This window comes from Chanodichthys erythropterus, chromosome 11 (genome assembly GCF_024489055.1).
Source record: "Chanodichthys erythropterus isolate Z2021 chromosome 11, ASM2448905v1, whole genome shotgun sequence".
NCBI lineage: Eukaryota > Metazoa > Chordata > Actinopteri > Cypriniformes > Xenocyprididae > Chanodichthys > Chanodichthys erythropterus.
The window spans coordinates 13,660,260-13,681,569 of NC_090231.1; the positions used below are offsets into that span (position 1 = coordinate 13,660,260).

The window sequence follows — 21,310 nt, forward strand, 5'->3', positions numbered from 1 at the left end:
ACAGAGACATCCTTGATGTAAAAAACCTACTCCAGAGTGCTCTGGACCTCAGACTGAGGCGAAGGTTCATCTTCCAACAGGACGACTCTAAGCACACAGCCAAGATAACAAAAGAGTGGCTTCAGGACAACTCTGTGAATGTCCTTGAGTGGCCCAGCCAGAGCCCAGACTTGTTCAATCGGGTTCATCTCTGGAGTGATCTGAAAATCCATCCAATCTGATGGAGCTTGACAGGTCCTGCAAATAGGAATGGAAGAAATTGTCCAAAAATAGGTGTGCCAAGCTTGTAGCATCATACTCAAAAACACTTGAGGCTGTAATTGGTGCCAAAGGTGCTTCAACAAAATATTGAGCAAAGACTGAATACACCGAGCAAAGAGTGAATGTACACCGTGGTTCACTGCAAAACTCAGGAAACTTTGTCAGGCCAAAGAAGTTGCCTACAGAATGGGAACAGAGTCTTGTTTAAATGGACCAAATACACAAGAGAACAGGGTGGCTAAGCAGAACTATTCTGGAAAGCTCAGGAACCATCTTACAGCCAACAGTTACAGAACAGTTACAGCAGGGCTCCATATTAACACCTGAACGCTTATAAAAAACAAAAAAACAAAAAAAAAAAACCTAGTATAGTACAATGACTGATTACATTTAGTGTAAGTGGCAATCGAAATAATAGGCTAATATATAATGTATACTGACTGTAACAAGGTTGCGTAGCCTCTCGAGGAGAAATGGAAACAAATGAGCACAGCACACACAAACTCAGTTTTTATATTTGAAGAGTTTGGTTCCAAAACACGATAAACTGCATAAAAAAATAAAAAATAAAAAAATAAAAAGTTTCCACCAAAATCAGTATTGTATCTGGTCGGTATTGAAAAGTCATTTATTAATTTTGCGCAAAATGCGATATGTGAATGTGAAGCAGCAAAATGAATGATGCGCTAATCTAAAACAGCCCTATTAATCTTTGCTGTATTATAAGACAATGAAATTCGATCTGGGGCCCCACCCAATTGTCCAGACTGCACTCTGGAAAATTAGAATTGTGACCCACTGCTTTTCCACACAAAAGATTTTCATTTAATAAAGCCTGCTGTTTCACATGCAGTTTAAAAAATAAAAAAATAAAGTAAGCAGCATCACTACATGGCATTTTGTAATTATTAGGCTAGCATTACACTCCAAACATAATCCTACATTCCAACTTTACAACCGTATAAATCACTAATATATACATTTTTAAAAATTCTTTAAAACTCTAAAACCATATGTGACAAAAACATCTTTTTTTGACCACTTTAGGGGGGTGCACCGTTCCTGGAAGTACTGCAATACCTGGTCGATGCGTGGAGTGGACGGAGCAAGCCCCTATTCCATCTCCCTGTTCCAAAAATCAATTTAATATATGGTGCCCGGGTAGGGCACGTATCAGATATTAAACTGATAAGAACAGATACTACACTTGATCTTAGCCAAAAGGCCGAGAAGCGATACCCACAAATGGTCAACAGTAGCAACCACATTCTAGGAGACAGTAAATCTGATGACGGTAAGCTTTTATTTTATTTTTTACTCAAACAATTCTTGTATAGAATGTAATTGTTAACACTGCTAAAGTAAGGGAGGTGGAGGTGTTTTTCAGTTTTGTGACCCCTTTAAGCCTTATACAAGCACTGGTCGTTCACACCTCAGATTTGAAAAAGGTTCAAGAAATGGGTGTAGAAAGCTGTGATATTGTGATTGGATAAAGGGTGAGAAGAGGGGAGGGGACATTACGAGGGGGGAGGGGTTCAAACACATTAACTCAGACCTACATCACTCACTACAGGCATGAAAGTACATTAAATGTGATTGGAGACAAAGATAACTAAAGTTTGGGGCATACTACATTTAAAAAAAAATGTAACCATATTAAATATATAAAACCTCTTATACACCTTTATCAGAGAAACATTTACTTTTCTGCCCATTCTCTTGAATTTTTGGTTTTCATTATCTTGATCTGTTTATTTGAATAATTAACTGTCATCACACCCCTATCAGAGATACTGCTGTACCAAATCATGAATCAAAAAGAATGAATGAAGATTAATTTTGAAGTAATGCAGCATCTTCAAATAAATGAAGTAACTGAGCATATTTTAATTCTACTATTAAACCAGAAGATCAGGGGAGAGCGCGAACGCAGTCCCCCACTACCAGAAATTATGCAGTCGAGATTCCCACATTTGGGGAATTCGCAGGGGTCAGCACAACCGGAGTGCAATGGCTGAGCCTCACCCTGGGTGAACCACCTTCTTGATCATGGTGTCTCCCCTGCCAGGTAAGTATGAGTTCCACACACGCCCTGTAGAGGGGACACTTGAGGGAACATCATTCTCAAAGAGGGTGAGGAGTCACTTCACTACATATGGTTCATCATGGTGATCTATTCTAAACCCTCAATCTATACTCTAAACTCTGAATCTTGTTAAATCATCAGTCATGTCATTTTACAGTCATACAGTCTACCCTGACTGTTGACAATTAGACCTTCTGATTGGTCCACATTCACTGTAAACTCAACATCTCTTTACCAATCACAGAAGAAGATTTGACTGCACTCTACCAATCAGGCAAGAGACACTTCAAGTTTGTCTGCTCAATGACACTTTAATAACACAAAACATTCCATTTTCACAATTTAACAGGGAAATTATAGCGCATAGGTCACTAATAGGCGGACTGCGGTCCGGGTCCCGACCCAGAAGACATCCCATATGGACCCAGACCTACAGCCAAAACAGAAGGTTATGATTTAAAACCTGATCAAGAGCTTCTATTTTACCGGCCGAGTTTTTGTAGTCCTTTATGGAAGTGGTTTAGTGGATGATGAAGCACACAGACCAATTGTATGCGAGTTAAGCAATCCCATGTGATACCACTCAGCCAATCAAGTCTGCACATTCCAGATGGTAAACATTGCAACACTGCAGACAGATAAGAGTTAGAGGCAAGTTACACATGAAAAGAAGGTAGAAAGAAAAGGAAAGATAGCGATAGATGTAGATAACATAGGGAGAGAAACAGACAACTGCGCCAGAGAAAGTTGACAAGATGAGTGGGACAGAAAAAGGTATAGAAACAGGCAAGGGCAAGTGCAAAACCCAAAAAAGTGTTACTAAAAAAAACAGCCAATAACCTCAATGTTACACACTGTAGTGTCACAGTCTGCTGGTTTTACTACAACACTTATTTTTTGGGGAATTAAAAAAAAAAAAAAATAAAAAAATAAATAAAATTGATGCAAAAATATTTATGAAAAATATATATTTAATACCTTCACTGTAATACACTGTACTTTCACCAAATTCTGTTCATACATCACTAATGTCTTGATAGTTATACTACAACACTTATTTTGGGAAAAATGTCACCGTACAGTGTATTACAGTGAAGTTATTAAATATTTTTCATTATTAAAAAAATCATAAATTATGCAAAAATATTTTTCCAAAATAAGAGTTGCAGTATAACCAGCAGGACAGCAGTGATGTGTGAACTGAATTTGGTGACACTATAGTGTGTAACATTGAAGTTAGTTTTTGTAGTAACACTAGTAGTTTTGCACCTTGCAGATGGTCCCTTCGAAGCCATCTCTCAGCCGTCAGCACATAGAGATCAATGTATTTTGTCCACTCTGAAGGAAAGCTCGTTTTGAGGGAAATTAGGTTGTAGCTGCTTGTCTATGTTAGAAGAGGTGTTATTTGTGTAGTAACAGCATTTAGCTCACAAGTTATTGATCCGGGGAATTCGAATCTGTGAATATGCGTCAACTTTACGTAAGTGAGAAACTGACGAGTGACACGGAGAAAGTTGAGAAAAATACAAGATTAATTTATTTTCTTTTATTTTGAAATGTAACCCTACTTTTTAGTTAATGAGAGAACTTTATACAGTGGTCAGAATTATTGGCACCCTTGGTAAATATGATCAAAGATGACTATAAAAATAAATCTTCATTGTTTATCCTTTTGATCTTTAATTCATAAAATTAGCAAAAATCTAACCTTTCATTGAAGGATAATAATTAAATGAGAAAAAAAAAAAAAAAAAAAAACACATTATGAAAAAAATGTTTTTCTCCAAAACACGTTGTCCACAATTATTGGCACCCTTTTATTCAATACTTTTTGCAACCTCCTTTTACCAAGATAACAGCTCTGAGTCTTCACCTATAATGCCTGATGAGTTTGGAGAACACCTGACAAGAGATCAGAGACCATTGCTTCATACATAATCTCTCCAGATCCTTCAGATTCCAGCGCCATGTTGGTGCATCTTCTCTTAGTTCACCTCACTCATTTTCTTTCGGGTTCAGGGTTGTCCTGATGGAAGATCCAACCACGGCCCATTATTGAATTTATAGCAGAAGCGTTCAGGTTTAGGTTTTTTATCTGTTGGTATTTGATAGAATCCATGATACCATGTATCTTAACAAGATGTCCAGGACCTCCAGAAGAAAATAGGCCCACAACATTAAAGACCCAGCAGTATATTTAACTGTGGACGGGGTACTTTTATTCATATGTGCACCAAATCCATCTGGTGAGTTTGCTGCCAAAAAGCTCTTTTTTTTTTTAGTTTCATCTGATCATAGAAGCAGGTCCCATTTAAAGTTCCAGTCTTGTTTAACTGAATATGGTGGAGATTGTTTCTTGATGAGAGCAGAGGATTTTCCACGCCCCTCTTCCAGGCAGATTTGTAACATCTTTAGGTGATTGGAACTTCTTAATTATTGCCCTGATAGTGAAAATGGGGATTTTCAATGCTTCAGCTATTTTCTTACAGCCACTTTCTATTTTGTGAAGCTCAACAATCTTTTGCTGCACATCAGAACTATATTCTTTGGGTTTTACTTATTGTGATGAATGATTAAGGGAATTTGGCCTTTGTGTTTCCTCATATTTATACTCCTGTGAAACAGGAAGTCATGGCTAGATAATTCACATGCTCCTAGTCACCTTGGTGTGCTAAAAATGTAAATATGAATGGGAATATACTTCAGAGATATTTTACTCAAAAAATTCTAGAGGTGCCAATAATTGTGGCCAATATGTTTTGGAGGAAAACATTTATTTCATTATGTGATTTTCCCCCACTTTCAATTATTTTCCTTCAATGAAAGATTAGATTTTTGCAAATTTGATTAAAGATCAAAAGGATAAACAATGCTTTGATCATATTTACCAAGGGTACCAATAATTCTGACCACAACTGAATCTACAGTCATACATGCATGTTCAGTTCTATGTTATGTGACAGTAAATATTGTCAAAAAGTTTTTGACTTGTACTGAATTAATTTGATTTGACAGTCAGGTTTTGATTACATGCAGATGTTGATACAACTACTATGCTACTTTATATAATCACACTAAATAGTTAAGACATTATGATCTTCTGGACCTTTGCTTCAAGAAATTCTCTAACTGGACCTCTTTAAATGTAAGTTGAATACCTGTTATAGAGGATTATATTGCTAGAGTGACAAGAAAGTGGTCAATGTATAAGAGTGAAATCAAAGTGACATACCAAAAAATTTTTTTTTTTTTGACAAATCTGTTAATTGTCCACGTCAAAGGATACCTGGCTTTAGTAAACTGATAGTAACTGTATTTAATTTTCTTCCACTATTTTGGAAGGCCTTAGATGTTCAACATTCTGGTACTGGTCATTTATTATTAGACAATTCAATCTGTCAATTAAAGTCTAAAAAATGCAGTAAAATTGTCACAACAATGCTGGTTAACTGATTGCACTGCGTAAACACACAGCCCACTGTAATTTAATTAAATGTGTTTTATTAACTTATTTTGTCACAATACATGTTTAATTTTTAATTCCATCAATGGAAAATATGTTTTTCATGTACAACGGTGTAGTTACAGCATCTACCAGCAGGGGCAAACCGGACTAATGAGCCAAACTGTGCACAAATGTTTATCAGTGAATAAGGCCTACTGATTCACATGCAGTTTAAAAAATAAAAATAAGATAGTAAGCAGCATCACTACATAGCACAATTTTTTTATATTAAACTAGCATTCCATTCCAAATAATCATAGATAATATCATTATTATGATAAAATTACTAACAAAAAATAAATAAATAAAAAAATACATACTCTTTAAAACTCTACAACCACACATGACAAACACATCTTTTTTTAAACACTTTAGGGGGGTGCACCGTTCCCGGAAGTACTGCAATACCGGGTCGATGCGTGGAGTGGACGGAGCAAGCCCCTATTCCATCTCCCTGTTCCAAAAATCAATTTAATATATGGTGCCCGGGTAGGGCACGTATCAGATATTAAACTGATAAGAACAGATACTACACTTGATCTTAGCCAAAAGGCCGAGAAGCGATACCCACAAATGGTCAACAGTAGCAACCACATTCTAGGAGACAGTAAATCTGATGACGGTAAGCTTTTTTAAATTTTATTTTTTACTCAAACTATTCTTGCATAGAATGTAATTGTTAACACTGCTAAAGTAAGGGGGGTCATGACCCCTTTAAGCCTTAAACAAGCACTGGTCGTTCACACCTCAGATTTGAAAAAGGCTCAAGAAATGGGTGTAGAAAGCTGTGATATTGTGATTGGATAAAGGGTGAGAAGAGGGGAGGGGACATTATGAGGGGGGAGGGGTTCAAACTGGAGATGCACCCATATTAAATTTGTCCACTGATAGCCCATTATTCACAGTGGTATCTGCCGATACAGATAACGATACCGATAGTTTGGCAGTTCTGCCTTTTATACCCTCTTTTAAATTAATGATAGTTTCATTATAATTAATAATCATATTTTTAATTATTATTTTTGAAAGAAATGCAAATAAAAACTTTATTCTCTCCATTTCATCAACTTGTTTCAGAGTAACTGGTATCAGTTAACAAACATTACTCAAGTTAATATTAACACATTAACTAAATTATACTAGTAAAATCTATATACTGAATAAAGGCCCGGTTTCATAGAAAGGGCTTAGCCTAAGCTAGGGCTGGACTATTATGGCCTAAAATCAAAACCTCGATTAATTAAACATTTTACCTCGATTACGATTAATGAACGATTATTTTGTTTGTTTGTTTTTTGTTAGTTTTTTTTTGCCCTCATAGTTCAAGGTTTGTACTGTAAATAGGACTATTAAAGGTGGGATATTTTTTCCTATTGAAAGAGCGATCTGACACAGCTCACTTTCAGCAGTTATTTTATCTATGGTTTGTAACATTTCTTACAGATTTCTGCTCGTTGTAAATAGTTCCTTCAAAAGTAGAAAAACATATGCTATAATAACTTTTGAGTTTCTAAGCTACTGTTGTCATTAGGGATGTGTCACGATTTTCGAATATTCGATTAGTCGATTTAATTATAGAATATCGAATAGTTTGTGCGATTGTCGTCTTAAAAAAATCCTCATGTTTCCAATGGTGACACGTTCATGTAACCAGAGGGAGGCGCGCGCGCTGCCAATAACGCACCTAAAAAGCTGTTAACAGCAGAACATAGACAAGCGTGGCATATAACAGAGACGTTAAAACAAAAGCGAGGCGAACGCCGCGAGCGACTGATAGTCCACACTGGCGGAGAGCGAGCGTTTTCAGTTTATTCCTCCGGAAGCTCAACGTAGGAATTAATTGAAAGCGCTCGCTCTGCTTCGCAGTGTTATGAATGGCCATGCAGATTTTACTTTCACTTATATTAACGAACATATTAATATGTTTTAGCACATTACAATCATTATATGGCTTGAGTTAAGACAGCATATTCTCCAATGAATTAAACAGTTTATCAATATCATACAGATTGAAACCGTGAATGGTCTCTCTCCCACTGTTTGTGTGTTGATGCGTGGGTGTGGGGGAGGGGTGCGATTTTCGAATAATAATCGAATAATTCCCAGCGATTTTCGAATATTATTTTTGCTTGAAATGCCCATCCCTAGTTGTCATAAATCACTGGACAGTGCTGACAACTAGTTTCTGTGTTCCTCTCAGTGCACGCGATCTTCACGCATTGCGCAGCTACTGTTTGTATGAGTGTTCGTGCCACAAAGCAGCTGTGCGAGCGCGTTAGCTCAATATAATAATACACATCCGATCGTCTAATCGCTTGAATGTCCAAAGCATAAAACATACAATTGACAAAGTTTAGTGAATACGCAAGTCTCACCGCTCGCGCGCCATCACTGTGTTGAACCGGCTGGTTAAACCTCCGTGTTTTGCTTTTTTGCCACTGACTGGACGGGACAGAGTCATGTGGCTACATACGCTGTACTATGTTTTTAAGTCGGAAGTATTAACAGTATTAAAAAAACGAAATAACCGACATGGGAAAATTACGTCGGTTAGAGGTTCTGAATTTCGGTTTCAATTACTTTTTTCGATTAATCGTCCAGCCCTAGCCTAAGCCAGGATTAGGCCTTAGTTCAATTAGGGCATTTGAGTAGCTTTTATAAACTTTCACTAGAAAAAAAAAAAAAAACATTACGGTTGTGCATCTTAAGACAAAACACTGGCACTGACATATTTTAACATCTGTCAGTACAAGTTACTTTCAGTTACAATAGCAAAACATGCATTTTAGTCTAGGACTAGCTTAAGCCTTGTCTGTGAAACCAGGGGAAAATAATGTTCTTAGGCTTTTCTTCCTGTGGGGGAGCATCCCAGCCAGAGACTACAATAATTTACTATGAATTAAATGGATATCAAAATAAATACAATTTATTGTGTAACCATAATACCAATAATGCCCAGAAAAAGAAAAAACACCAGGACTCTTATTATGAAATGGCTACACTATTGTGGGCTGATTCTTCAGATGAGAGTGATATGATGTCCTTTAACCGTGTCTAAAACATATTATATAAAGGCCATAAAGTAGACATTGTCATAATTCATAAAACTCAAATTCATTAGCAATCGCTTGGCCTAAATGTAAGCTATTCATTGATTGGGAACCACTTTGAAGCAATCTGAAGCACTGTTGTGTGAGCCTGTAGAATGTGCCACCTTTGTGAAATAACCCTAACCTGAACAAGAACAAGCCCATAATAAGTCTAAATCAATCCAAATGCCTTATGCTGAAAATAAGACCAAAATATTGCAACTCGTGTCTGCTCACTATAATAACTCCATAAACCAGATTGCTTTATGAGCCAACTTAAACAACAAGCCCAAATGCACAATTTATTTATTTATTTTTTTAAATAAACTGCCCTTCAAAATAAAATTAAATTAAATAAAAAAAGAGAGAGATTTCCTCAGCATACCACAGCATTCTGAATTCTGAGAATTCTGGCATTTCTAGCTATTTTTATTTAAGAAAATCAACATGTTGACTTTCTCAGGGAGCAAACAAACAAAAATCAACAGGCTAAAAGATCACTTACACAAGGAACCTTTGCCTATGGTTTAAAAATACCATAGCAAAAACAACTAGCCTAATGTAAATTTCAAGCATTATTAAAAAGGCAAGTAAAACACTTGGTAATTAAAAAAGGACAACAAAAAAAATTAGCTATCACAACAAATACAACTGAACAAAGATATGATTGAAATAAACAGTGTTTAAGATGTCCAGGTATTCAAGTACAGAAACTGTAATCAGATGTAAAATAACACTGCACTTTATAAATAAAATATACATTACAAATATAGTTACACAAGTTACTAAGTCAAGGACGAGTGAATTTTTCTCTTTGTTGTTTGATGAGTGTTATTGAGACGGCAGCAGGAATATTAGTGCTGTCACTTTAAGAGCTACAGCACAGAAAACAGCGCACGAGATGTCTTGCGCTTCACAATAAAATTACTTTTTCTGTGAGCGCGCTTTGGATTGGATGCGTGTACAGCACAGGAAACAGTGCACGAGATATCTTGCGCGTGAATGCTTTAAAATTACTTTTTCTGTGAGCGCGCTTTAGATGTGTGTGCAGCACAGAAAACAGGGCGCGAGTCGTCTCGCGCTTGAATGGTTTAAAGTCATATTGAAATTCACACAAAGGAATCGATAAGAGGAATCGAAATTTTAATTTTATAACAAGTATCCGATTTCTTGACCTCAAATATTCAATTCCCAACCCTACCTAGTACTAACTAAAGACTTATTTTATAATGAATGTTAGCTTCGCCTAAGGCAGGGGAGTTGGAGCTGGGAGACGATGGAGAACATAGTAAATACAGCGCATTGGTTGGGGTAGATGGCGTGTTTTGTTTGTAAATGATTCATTATATTACTAGTGTTGCCTCCTCTGTTGATAAATAAATGACAAGAAGCAGCTACTAATTCGCCATTAACACCGAAATATACGGAGATACAACAACACGTATTGAAATCTAACAAGACAGACATTATTTAGTCGCCTAACATTAAAATTTGCATATGTGAGTGATTTGCTCGCATTGAAGAGGAATGACTACAAATACTTTAACTGTCCTTTATTCTCCCATAAAGAACTAAGATGAAGTTGGCAGCCCTATAGCTGGTTAATCGACGTTTAACCATAGAAAAAACGAAGACAAACATGCAAAGGTGGACAGAAGAGATTGAAGTTACAAATTGCCATGCAAGCGCTGCATTAAAAATCCGCTTGAGACACTTATAACCGCCTGTTGACCAGCGATAAATAAGAAATTTGAGTGTTGGATCAAGCTAAGTGCACAGTATTTTCGATATCAGAAGTAATCTGAATATGTGTCTCCTTCCAACACACTGTTCGCACAACCACTACAACTCTATCTTTGAACCAGAAGATCAGGGGAGAGCGCGAACGCAGTCCCCCACTACCAGAAATTATGCAGTCGAGATTCCCACATTTGGGGAATTCGCAGGGGTCAGCACAACCGGAGTGCAATGGCTGAGCCTCGCCCTGGGTGAACCACCTTCTTGATCATGGTGTCTCCCCTGCCAGGTAAGTATGAGTTCCACACGCGCCCTGTAGAGGGGACACTTGAGGGAACATCATTCTCAAGGACGATGAGGCGACATTTCAACAGACACATATAAGTCAACGCAATCAAAGCGCAGAATATTGTCGTCTGTTCTTAGAAAGTTTTGCCGCAAATCTAGCTATAAACAAAAATATATATATATTTGTTTTTTTGTAGCGAACACGTTCCCATGATGCAACAGCAGTTCGACCAGCCAATGGAATAACAGATGTTTAAAAACCATAATTTTAAGTCCACAGTAATCAGAGTGAAGAAGCTGAAAACCCCAAATAAACCCAAGCTGAAATAAACGCTAGACAATTAATCTTTTGAAGTTCGATGCATGCTGAAATTATAATAAACTACCAAAGGCATTATAAAATGAAAGTATGATGTAATCAACACAGGAGCCGGCAAAAGGAAGTCACTACGTCACTTCCGTGAGATTAGAACAAAGGGCGCCAGCATAGGCGCTGATCCCGTGGGTGCTCGGGGGCTGGAGCACCCACGGAAAAATACGACATATTCTCCATTGATTTAACCAATAAAAAGTCGACTGGAGCTTTCAGACACTATCTTCACCCTTTTTTATAGTTTATTTAAGGTTGTTTCTATGGCGATATTTTAATGGCAAACGTCGAGAACGCATCCAAGTGATGCGCGAGCACAAATGGCTCTGTTCTCGATCATATCATGGATCAGATACATGCGCGCGCTCAAACTCTCCTTGCATCAGATATCAGCAAGAGCACGACTCGCGACAACACTCGTGAAAAGAACGTGTTTTTGGGTCGGAATTGTCATCTCGCTGCACGGATATAATGCAAATTAAACATCCAATGGACTTTAATTTGAGTTAAATAAGCTAACTAGTGCTAAAACGTGTTGCTTTTGAAATCAAGCAGAGGAACGTTGTGGCTCGTGTAGTCTATATAATCTATCGCTTGACTCTTCTTTCCAGTGTTTATTATTTTATCTGGCAGATATATCGGTGCCACTTAGTTATTAAAAACTGAAATAGAGAAATTACTTTGGTCCTGTGTGTGGTCCGATAGAAGGCGTCAGTATGATTTCTATGTGTGTGTATATCGTGTCCTGGCCACACGACTGAGCGATCGAATGAACACAAGAGATTCAAATATTAGTCCATTTATTTTCAGCAAGTACAAGCAGCTCTTTAAAAAATGAACGTAAATAAAGTCGTTTTTTCATCTGGTGATTTGTATTTATTGTCATTTGTACGCTCCTGAGCGTGACATAAAACATGGCGGCGACTACCCAGAATGCAACGCGCAGTGACGTAGTTTGCCAAGCTCTAAATTGTAAATTTAGGCTGTAAGACGTCTTACATTTATATTCGATGTTATCTTATCCCTTTACAGTTACTACTCTCATAAAATACCTGAATGACATGTTGACTTTTAAATCTAAATTTAACTTTAAACAGATATTTTAGCAAAATGAATATAGTTGCGCTGATTATTAATTGTCTCCCTCTCTCCCGCATTCCGTCTATCTGACGCGTGTGCGCGCCGGCGCTCACTCAGTAAAGTTTTAAGTTTAATGCAGACTGTCAGGACGAACATTTATTCGAAATGGAAATGTTCGCGTGAATTAATAACACGTACAGATAAGGATATAGCCGTAGAATGAACGTTTTGCGCTGAGGACGCACATGCATAGGCCTATAGGTCAAAGCTAAAGGCAAGCCATTACGCTAAAGCATTAGCTTGAAGCTTAAAATAAAGATTTCTCATGTTTTGGGCAGCTTTGATCACGTACCTTTTCTGCAGCAGCTCGCCTGGTTTCCTCCATTATTTTTACATGCAATTTTGTCTACAGAAATGCGTTGTTCACGGGTGTGTCTCATACGTTCTGAAAAGTGAAGCCACGGGCTCTTTGATCGCCCCCTGGAGGCTGGATGCAGTACAGGTCATAAACCCCGCCCTCTCAATGCAGTCGAATGAGACTTCAGTGAAAACCTAAAAATAAATTCTGCTTCAAATAAAACTTTCTGAAAGATGGTTTTGGTCATTTAAGGTAGTTGTTATCACACTGATATATATTCAATTGTTCGTTTTTGTGATTATTTAGATTTTAGCTAGCAATTTGATGCTATAAAAACGGGGCGTGTCGTCATGATTCGAACTTGATTGACAGCTTGTCTGAGGACTGTCGGAGCTTCGAGGGGAGATTGAAGATGTATTAACTAACTGTTAATTTTCGATTTCTTTGTTATTTAACACCAACAAAATGAGTTGTTCAGCAGTAAACTGTACTAACCGACATACAGTATCTGACGGATCACTGAACCTTTTTCTGTAACATTAAATATGGGTGTTATTAGCCAATTAATAAATGTTATTAGTTAAGATAACACACCTAATGTTAACAATGTCGGGAAAAAGCAGGTGATCATTATCTGGCAGTTATTATTTTTATGGGTATAAAATAATAATTAGCAGGACAAAACTAATGACAGCTTACTCTAATTACAGCAGTCAATCTCCTGTAACGTTATAGTTGAACTTGATTTAAAATGGCAGGACCGTTTCTGACGATTTAGAGTTGTTTCTAGTGGCATATTATATTGATTTTATCTACTGAATTTGCTGTTTCAAAAATATTATTGCTCTAGAAACAGAATAGCCTATTATTTTATAGGTAGAATTTTAAATTGTATATAATTTTTATAGTCTATTTAAAATACATGAATGATGACGCAGTCGTCTGGGCGGAAGTTTGATATCGCGACTCCGCCTCCGGCTCCACTGACGATTCCTTCTGCGCATGCCCAGGCTCCAAATTTTTTTTTTTTTTTTTTTAACGTATTGCGTAATGTGTCAGCACCCATTCATCAGCCCATTTTGGCTTCAGTTCAATACAATGGAAGGAAGCGGCGTCGCGTCGTCCATCTTTTTTTACAGTCTATGGTTGTTCAGTGATTTAATTTGACGCGACTGGCAGAAGTCAGGGCAGACCCGACTAATTGATGAGAATAGTTGTCGAGGATTTTCATTATCGATTTTATCGAATAGTTGTTGCAGCCCTAATTTTCATCAACATTACCTATCAATGTTGAAAACGGTTGTGTACGATTCCCCCCCAGAATTCTTTAAAGAATATAAAGTTCAAAAAGAACAGCATTTATCTGAAATAGAAAGCTTTTGCACTATTTAAAAGTTTGGGGTCAGTAAGATTTTTTTTAAAGAAATTAATACTTTTATTCAGCAAGGATGCGTTAAATTGAAGTTTCATAAAAGGAATCAAAAAAAAAAAAAAAAAAGAAACAACCATTTTCAACTTTAACTGAGCAGCAAATCAGCATATTAGAATGATTTCTGGAGGTCATGTGACACTGAAGACTGGAGGAATGATGCTGAAAATTCAGCTTTGTATCACAAATAAATTGCATTTTAAAATATACTCAGAGTTATTTTAAATTGTAAAAATTATTTTACAATATTGCTGATTTTGCTATATTTTGGATCAAATAAATGCAAAGACATCTTTTAAAAACTTTTAAAAAATCTGACAGATCTAATAATTTGAACGTAAATTTACCACATTTTAATCATGATTGTGCAACCCTAGATGAATCTTTATTTAAAATCCACAGATTGATTCGGGCTACAAAAGAAACCCTCTGCATTCTGAGGGCGACAATTGTCATCATCAGCAGCAGCAGACAGGAGAACAAAAAAAAAAAAATAAATAAATAAAATCTCACCATGCGAGTTTGAAGGAACAACTTTTGACGAGTGTGAATGAAATGCAATGCAGGTAAAACTCAGCAGGAAGACATTTAGAAGGGAAGAACTGTGTAGTTAATTTGCTAAAAAAATAATAATAAAATCATGTTTTTCATTATTATCAGTTTTGAGAGATAATACGAATGCAAATGAAAATTTTTAAACATCGAGCCACAAAGACCGATTTCACTTTTAAAAGCAATATCCGAATCACCAGATGTTCCCAGTCAAAAATGACCGGCCTGCAAAAATTGCTTATAAATCTCTCGTTATGCTAGCTTATCACCAAACATTGGATTCAATCTTTTTGTAAACTTGTTTTCTTTCAATTAGGACAGGTTTTGTTTTTATTTTTGGAACTGATCAATCGTAGGCTTTATTTATCTGAGCTTATGCACCTCAGTTTTTGAGTGAAAAAAAAAAAAAAAACATTATTTGTATTCAAACTCTCTATCAAATCACAAAATAAAATACAAGCATGTGAAAAAAAAAATAAACTATGCCACATTTATTTTACAAAAAGATGCAATTCAATAGTTTTTAAAATTCTGTTGGAACAATATGTTTAACTAAAAGGTTGGCAGTACTGATAAGTCTATCTCAAAAGTTACCCAAAAATGAAAATTTGATGTTTATCTGCTTACCCCCAGCGCATCCAGGATGTAGGTGACTTTGTTTCTTCAGTCGAACACAAATGATGATTTTTAACTGCAACCGCTGCCGTCTGTCAGTCAAATAATGCGAGTGGATGGGAACTCGAACAATAAGAGTCTAAAACACTTCCATAGACAAATCCAAATTAAACCCTGCGGCTCGTGACGACACATTGATGTCCTAAGACACGAAACGATTGGTTTGTGTGAGGAACCGAACATTATTTATATTATTATTTACCTCTAAAACACTAATATGTCGAACTGCGTTCAGGGTTCGTTTAGTGAGGTATGTCGTCACGAGCCGCAGGGTTTAATTTGGATTTGTCTATGGAAGTGTTTTAGACTCTTATTGTTCGAGTTCCCGTTCACACTTATTATAAGACTGACAGACGGCAGCGGTTGGAGTTAAAAATCATCATTTGTGTTTGACTGAAGAAACAAAGTTACCTACATCCTGGATGCGCTGGGGGTAAGCAGATAAACATCAAATTTTCATTTTTGGGTGAACTATACCTTTAATGTTTATTAAATGATATGCATAGAATAGAATCCTGTGAAAGTATCCCACTTCCCTGATTCTACTTCATTACCATCCTGAAGTTAAGTGATTCACAGTTGCTTAAAGGGATAGTTCACCCAAAAATGTCTTCATGCATTCACCCTCAAGTTGTTTCAAACACAGACAAATTTCTTTCTTCAGTTGAACACAAAAGACGACATTTTGAAGAATGTTGGTAACCAGACAGTTGATGGTAGCCACTGACATAGTATTTTTTCCTACTATGGAAGTCAATGGCTACCGTCAACCGTCTGGTTACCAACATTCTTCAAAATATCCTCTTTTGTGTTCAACTGAAGAAAGAAACTCATACTGGTTTGGAAAAAAGTAAGTGTGAGTAAATGATGTAGGGCCCTATAATTTTCGCGATCACGGAATCATGGACGGAATCGCAGAATCCATTCATAAAAACGGAATTTAGCCTACTATATAACGCGGAATGTCACGGAATGTCAAATTTTTGACGAATGAATTAAAAGCAGGTCAGTACACAAATTAAATCACGATATAGACTAGTGTCTGTGAATATTATTAATACTATTTAAACATGAATCCTGCATGCCTGTGTGACTCTAAAATGAATGATGCAGAAGTGCGGTTACATTTACCTCACACTGGTGTTTTTGTCCTCTGTCGCCTCACTATACGAACGCACAAACTCATCTCCAGAGCTGCTCTAAAAGTCACTTCATCAGCATTTAACTGCTTCGTTTGAGAAAACTACTGTCATAAACACAGAGAAACTCAAAGCTCTAGGCAAACCATCAAAATAAACGTTCGATTTAACTTGACAGAAACATATTACTGTTGTACAGTAGAATTTAGATAAATTAATTTAACAATAAATTATTAAAATATATTTTTAAACAATAATCTCAGTGTTTCTTCCATGTTTTATTTTAACAGTAAAGCTGTTTTGCAGCACATTGCTTGACAAAAAAAAAAAAGTTTAATTTCGTAATTAAAAGATAAATTAAATGGTATGCATTCATTTGACAGAGAGAAAAATTTAAATACACAACAGAACTTCTGAAAAAAAAAATCAAAACTATATTTTTTAATTAATAAATATTGTTGTTTTTAAGAATTTTAAGAATTAAATTAATTAGACATGCTTTTTGATTATTAAAATGGAATTAAACCATTAAAATGGAATCAGAAAACAGAATTTGGTAAAAATAAAATTTGAGGGGAAAGAATAAAATGTAATCATAGGGTTTTTTTTTTTTGTTAAACTTTATTAAATTGTTGGTAAATTGGACAAGATTCATTATTTCAATTAATTAGACATGCTTTTTGATTACTAAAATTTTATTTAACCATTAAAATGGAATAAAAAAATTTAAAAAACGGAAAATAACGTAATCCAGAAAAATTAAAATGGAAAAAAACGGAATTTGGGAAAAAATAAAACTGATTTCATAGGGCTCTAATGATGACAGAATTTTCATTTTTGGGTGAACTAACCCTTTAACACTAACCAGAAGCAAAATGGACAAAACAATTACAGTTTTGGACAAAAAGCATTCATGGCTAATCAACAAAACAATATAACAATCTCCTCAATTAAGAGCACATATTAATTCTTTTTTTATACCAGAAGATCAGGGGAGAGCGCGAACGCAGTCCCCCACTACCAGAAATTATGCAGTCGAGATTCCCACATTTGGGGAATTCGCAGGGGTCAGCACAACCGGAGTGCAATGGCTGAGCCTCACCCTGGGTGAACCACCTTCTTGATCATGGTGTCTCCCCTGCCAGGTAAGTATGAGTTCCACACGCGCCCTGTAGAGGGGACACTTGAGGGAACATCATTCTCAAAGACGGTGAGGCGTTACTACATGTTTCCATCCGTTTTTGCTAGTCTCACTTTTAAATAAATGTACCGTCCTATTTCTTAGCAAACAAATTCCCCTAATGATGAAACTGCTTTTATGCGTTTATTAAAGCTATAAAAAGGAAACCACAGCAGCCACAGAGGAACTATGACTTTGACGTCACTTCCGGGAAGTTGTGACACTGTCACATGATGAAATACATGTTTTACCACTATTTATTACAATGATTTTATGTATAATAGAGTTTTAATTGATTTGCATGTTTTTTTAGTCCATTTTTCTTCTTAGTGGTTTTAATGCGTGTATGTCTTTAAATGAGTCTGGGTCTGCCTGTCATGTGACTGATCATATGACAGGAATCAGGAAGTAAGCCAGCATAAAGGAGGCAGCATGGAAAACAAACAGGGCCATTAAGCAAATCGACCACAAGCTGTATTGAGGATTTTCATTTTATGGAATTACCTTTCCAGCAAACCACATCACTTTTCCGTTGGATTATCACTTTCAGGACTTTGTAAATACACCAGTGGCCACTTTGACATTGGGACTTTCAGCACACTAGGATTCTTATGGACTGTTTTATGGTATGGTAAAAACTGACTATGCTTTTAACAGCCTAAGTAATTCTATTTTTATTGTGTTGTTTTAAGTTCCTTGTGAATATTGTAAATACATATTTATTCACTTTATTTCTGTTGCCTGTCATCTTTTTAAACACTCCAAACCCTCACACAGTTTAATCTGACCCCATTTTAATTTATGTAAATTCAACCTTCTGGGCTGAACGTTACAAGGTTCAGAAAACAAAAGGAACTCTTGTGATGATTCGGCAAAGCATACTTAACTGCAAAATTAATGTTACAGCATAATGTGGTGCTGTGTCACCAGCTTTTTCCTCATTTCTGGATCAAAACAATAATGGATTACAAATTAAGTGGTACAAATATGAGACCTATAATATACGGCACAATAAAGGAACATGAAATGACTAAATTATTATTCATGAGTGAGGTGCATTTAAGTGTGCACTCTTGCTGAAATTAAAGATCACCTATCTCAGTGTCTGATCACCTGTTTGCCAAGCATGACTGATCCAAAAAATAGGTTAACAATAATATCCTAACTGACTGAACATTTTTCCTTAAACAATTCTCTCTCCATATATGTGAGATGCAATGACGCACCTAACTAAACTGAACCGGGAGCAACAGCAGTAGCCTATATTTTGGGTATGCTATATTAGTTCAATATAATTTTAATATATAATTAAGTATATATATAAGTTTAATATAATAACGCTAAGTGGCTCAATTATAAATAGAATATTATGTTAAATACATAGCCTGGAATGTTGGACGACAAAAGTATTTAATAGAACGGCAATTTCCATTTTTGTGATCAAATATTGTATAATTAGAGAAAAATGCTTCTAGATGGGGTTAAATATAACATTGGGGGGGTGTGATTAGTGGTGGGTGGTAGGGGTGTTATGTTACACACAAATTATGGTATTGAAGTCACTGTTCAGTACAGCAGGAGGGAGAAAACTAAACCTAAAATTGCTTTTTTCTTTTTTTTTTTTTTTTTTTAAACTGTGGTATACTGAACAAATTGTGTCTCTCTAAATATTAACATTTTAATTGAATTTAAGGATAAAAAAAAGCTATCTCTGCTAATGCTGTAAACTATATGGAAGCACTTTCTTTCATATTTCTATAATATTAAAGGTTACAATTAAAGGGATAGTTCACCCAAAAATGAAAATTTGATGTTTATCTGCTTACCCCCAGCGCATCCAAGATGTAGGTGACTTTGTTTCTTCAGTAAAACACAAATGATGATTTTTAACTAATAATTTTAACAACTGTTGCAGTCTGTCAGTTTTATAATGCATGGCAATGGTAACAAAATCTATGAGTAAAAAAAAACTTGCACAGACAAATCCAAATAAAACGACACATTGATGTCCTAAGACACAAAATGATCGGTTTGATTACTCCTGCTGCCTGAGCATATTTTCTCCTCTCTGTGTCAGTGGGGAAACCGTACATTTATACTGCTTTCTCTGAATGACTGGATAATCCTCATCCAACACTGCAAACCACAGTGGAGACTACAAGAACATGGAGGAATGGACAGAAAAAATGCATGACGTGCGAGAAACCGAACAGTATTTATATAATTTTTTACCTCTAATACACCACTATGTCCAACTGCCTTGAGCGCACACACTACATCCGGTGCGTGAGGTGTGTAAGTGACTGCCGTAGTTTACACGAACACCGGAAGTGATCTCTTGCGCGCATACCCGGGAGAGGATCACGTACGACTTAAACCATTAGCAGTGCCTATGGTTTTTCCACATCCAACTGAGGTATGTGAACAAGATGTGTGTTGTATGTGTATGTGTCTATTTGTATGTGTCCTTTTATTTGTAAAGCTGCCCTTATGAAAAGTAACAAAATAAAATTTTTGATGTAATAAAACCATGTTTTTAATTGGTTTACTTCCATTTGTATAACAACTGTTGTACTACAGGCTCCATGTTTAAACTACGCCAGTCACATACACACCTCATGTACCGGATGTAGTGCGTGCGCTCAAGGCAGTTGGACATAGTGGTGTATTAGAGGTAAAAAATTATATAAATACTGTTCGGTTTCTCACACAAACCGATCGTTTCATGTCTTGGGACATCAATGTGTCGTCATGAGCCGCAGGGTTTAATTTGTATTTGTCTGTCCATGTTTTTTTTTTACTCTTATAGATTGTGTTGTCATTGCCATGCATTATACAACTGACAGACCGCAACGGTTGGAGTTAAAAATCATCATTTGTGTTCTACTGAAGAAACAAATTCACCAGATAAGTAAGCAGATAAACATCAAATTCTCATTTTTGGGTGAACTATCCCTTTAACAACAGAGCCCAAATGATTAAATTGCTATTTATTTTTAGATATAATGATCAACACTCACATACAAATTGTATGCAAACATGTAAATTGCATATAAGGCAGTTTTTGCATTAACTTCTAAATCTGTTTCTACTCCAATTTGATGTTAAAATATATTAATAGATATATTGGCCATCATAACTTGTTTTCATGACATTAATTTAAACTTACATTAAGCATATAAATTAAATAATCAAGACAGGTTAAGTAAAATATATTGGATATATAGGCTAATGTGCATATATGTAGCGAAAGAGTTAATTTCTCTAGCGAACTAACAAGCTGTGGACACCGAATGGCATTTCTGAGGTAAATGCTATGTGACATTTTTTACAAGCCGTTTCATTGATGTCTTTCTGCGGTTGAAACACTATAAGTTGTACTGTATCTTTCAACATACCTTCAGATGTTCATTTAAGTTTATTCTGTAACTAGTATTGAAGAGAAGGAGATAATTGCATTCATTCGCACTCAGCGCTGTCGCTTGAAATGAAGCGCCTGTACAGTGATCTGTCACGCCACATCAAAGAGTGACAAAATGGCATTTATTGTTTAAATTTCGT

General features: G+C 36.0%; 5 non-coding genes across 5 annotated transcripts; all 5 read right to left on the reverse strand.

The window, feature by feature from the left end:
- Positions 1-1,307: 1,307 nt before the first annotated feature.
- On the reverse strand, positions 1,308-1,498 carry LOC137031397 (U2 spliceosomal RNA). The gene has a single exon (XR_010896538.1). It is a non-coding gene; the product is annotated as a U2 spliceosomal RNA (small nuclear RNA).
- A 675-nt stretch (positions 1,499-2,173) lies between these two features.
- Positions 2,174-2,337, reverse strand: LOC137031388 (U1 spliceosomal RNA). The gene has a single exon (XR_010896530.1). It is a non-coding gene; the product is annotated as a U1 spliceosomal RNA (small nuclear RNA).
- Positions 2,338-6,226: 3,889 nt separating this feature from the next.
- LOC137031396 (U2 spliceosomal RNA) lies at positions 6,227-6,417 on the reverse strand. Its single transcript, XR_010896537.1, has one exon. It is a non-coding gene; the product is annotated as a U2 spliceosomal RNA (small nuclear RNA).
- Positions 6,418-10,811: 4,394 nt separating this feature from the next.
- On the reverse strand, positions 10,812-10,975 carry LOC137031394 (U1 spliceosomal RNA). Its single transcript, XR_010896535.1, has one exon. It is a non-coding gene; the product is annotated as a U1 spliceosomal RNA (small nuclear RNA).
- Positions 10,976-17,558: 6,583 nt separating this feature from the next.
- On the reverse strand, positions 17,559-17,722 carry LOC137031390 (U1 spliceosomal RNA). Its single transcript, XR_010896531.1, has one exon. It is a non-coding gene; the product is annotated as a U1 spliceosomal RNA (small nuclear RNA).
- Positions 17,723-21,310: the final 3,588 nt, after the last annotated feature.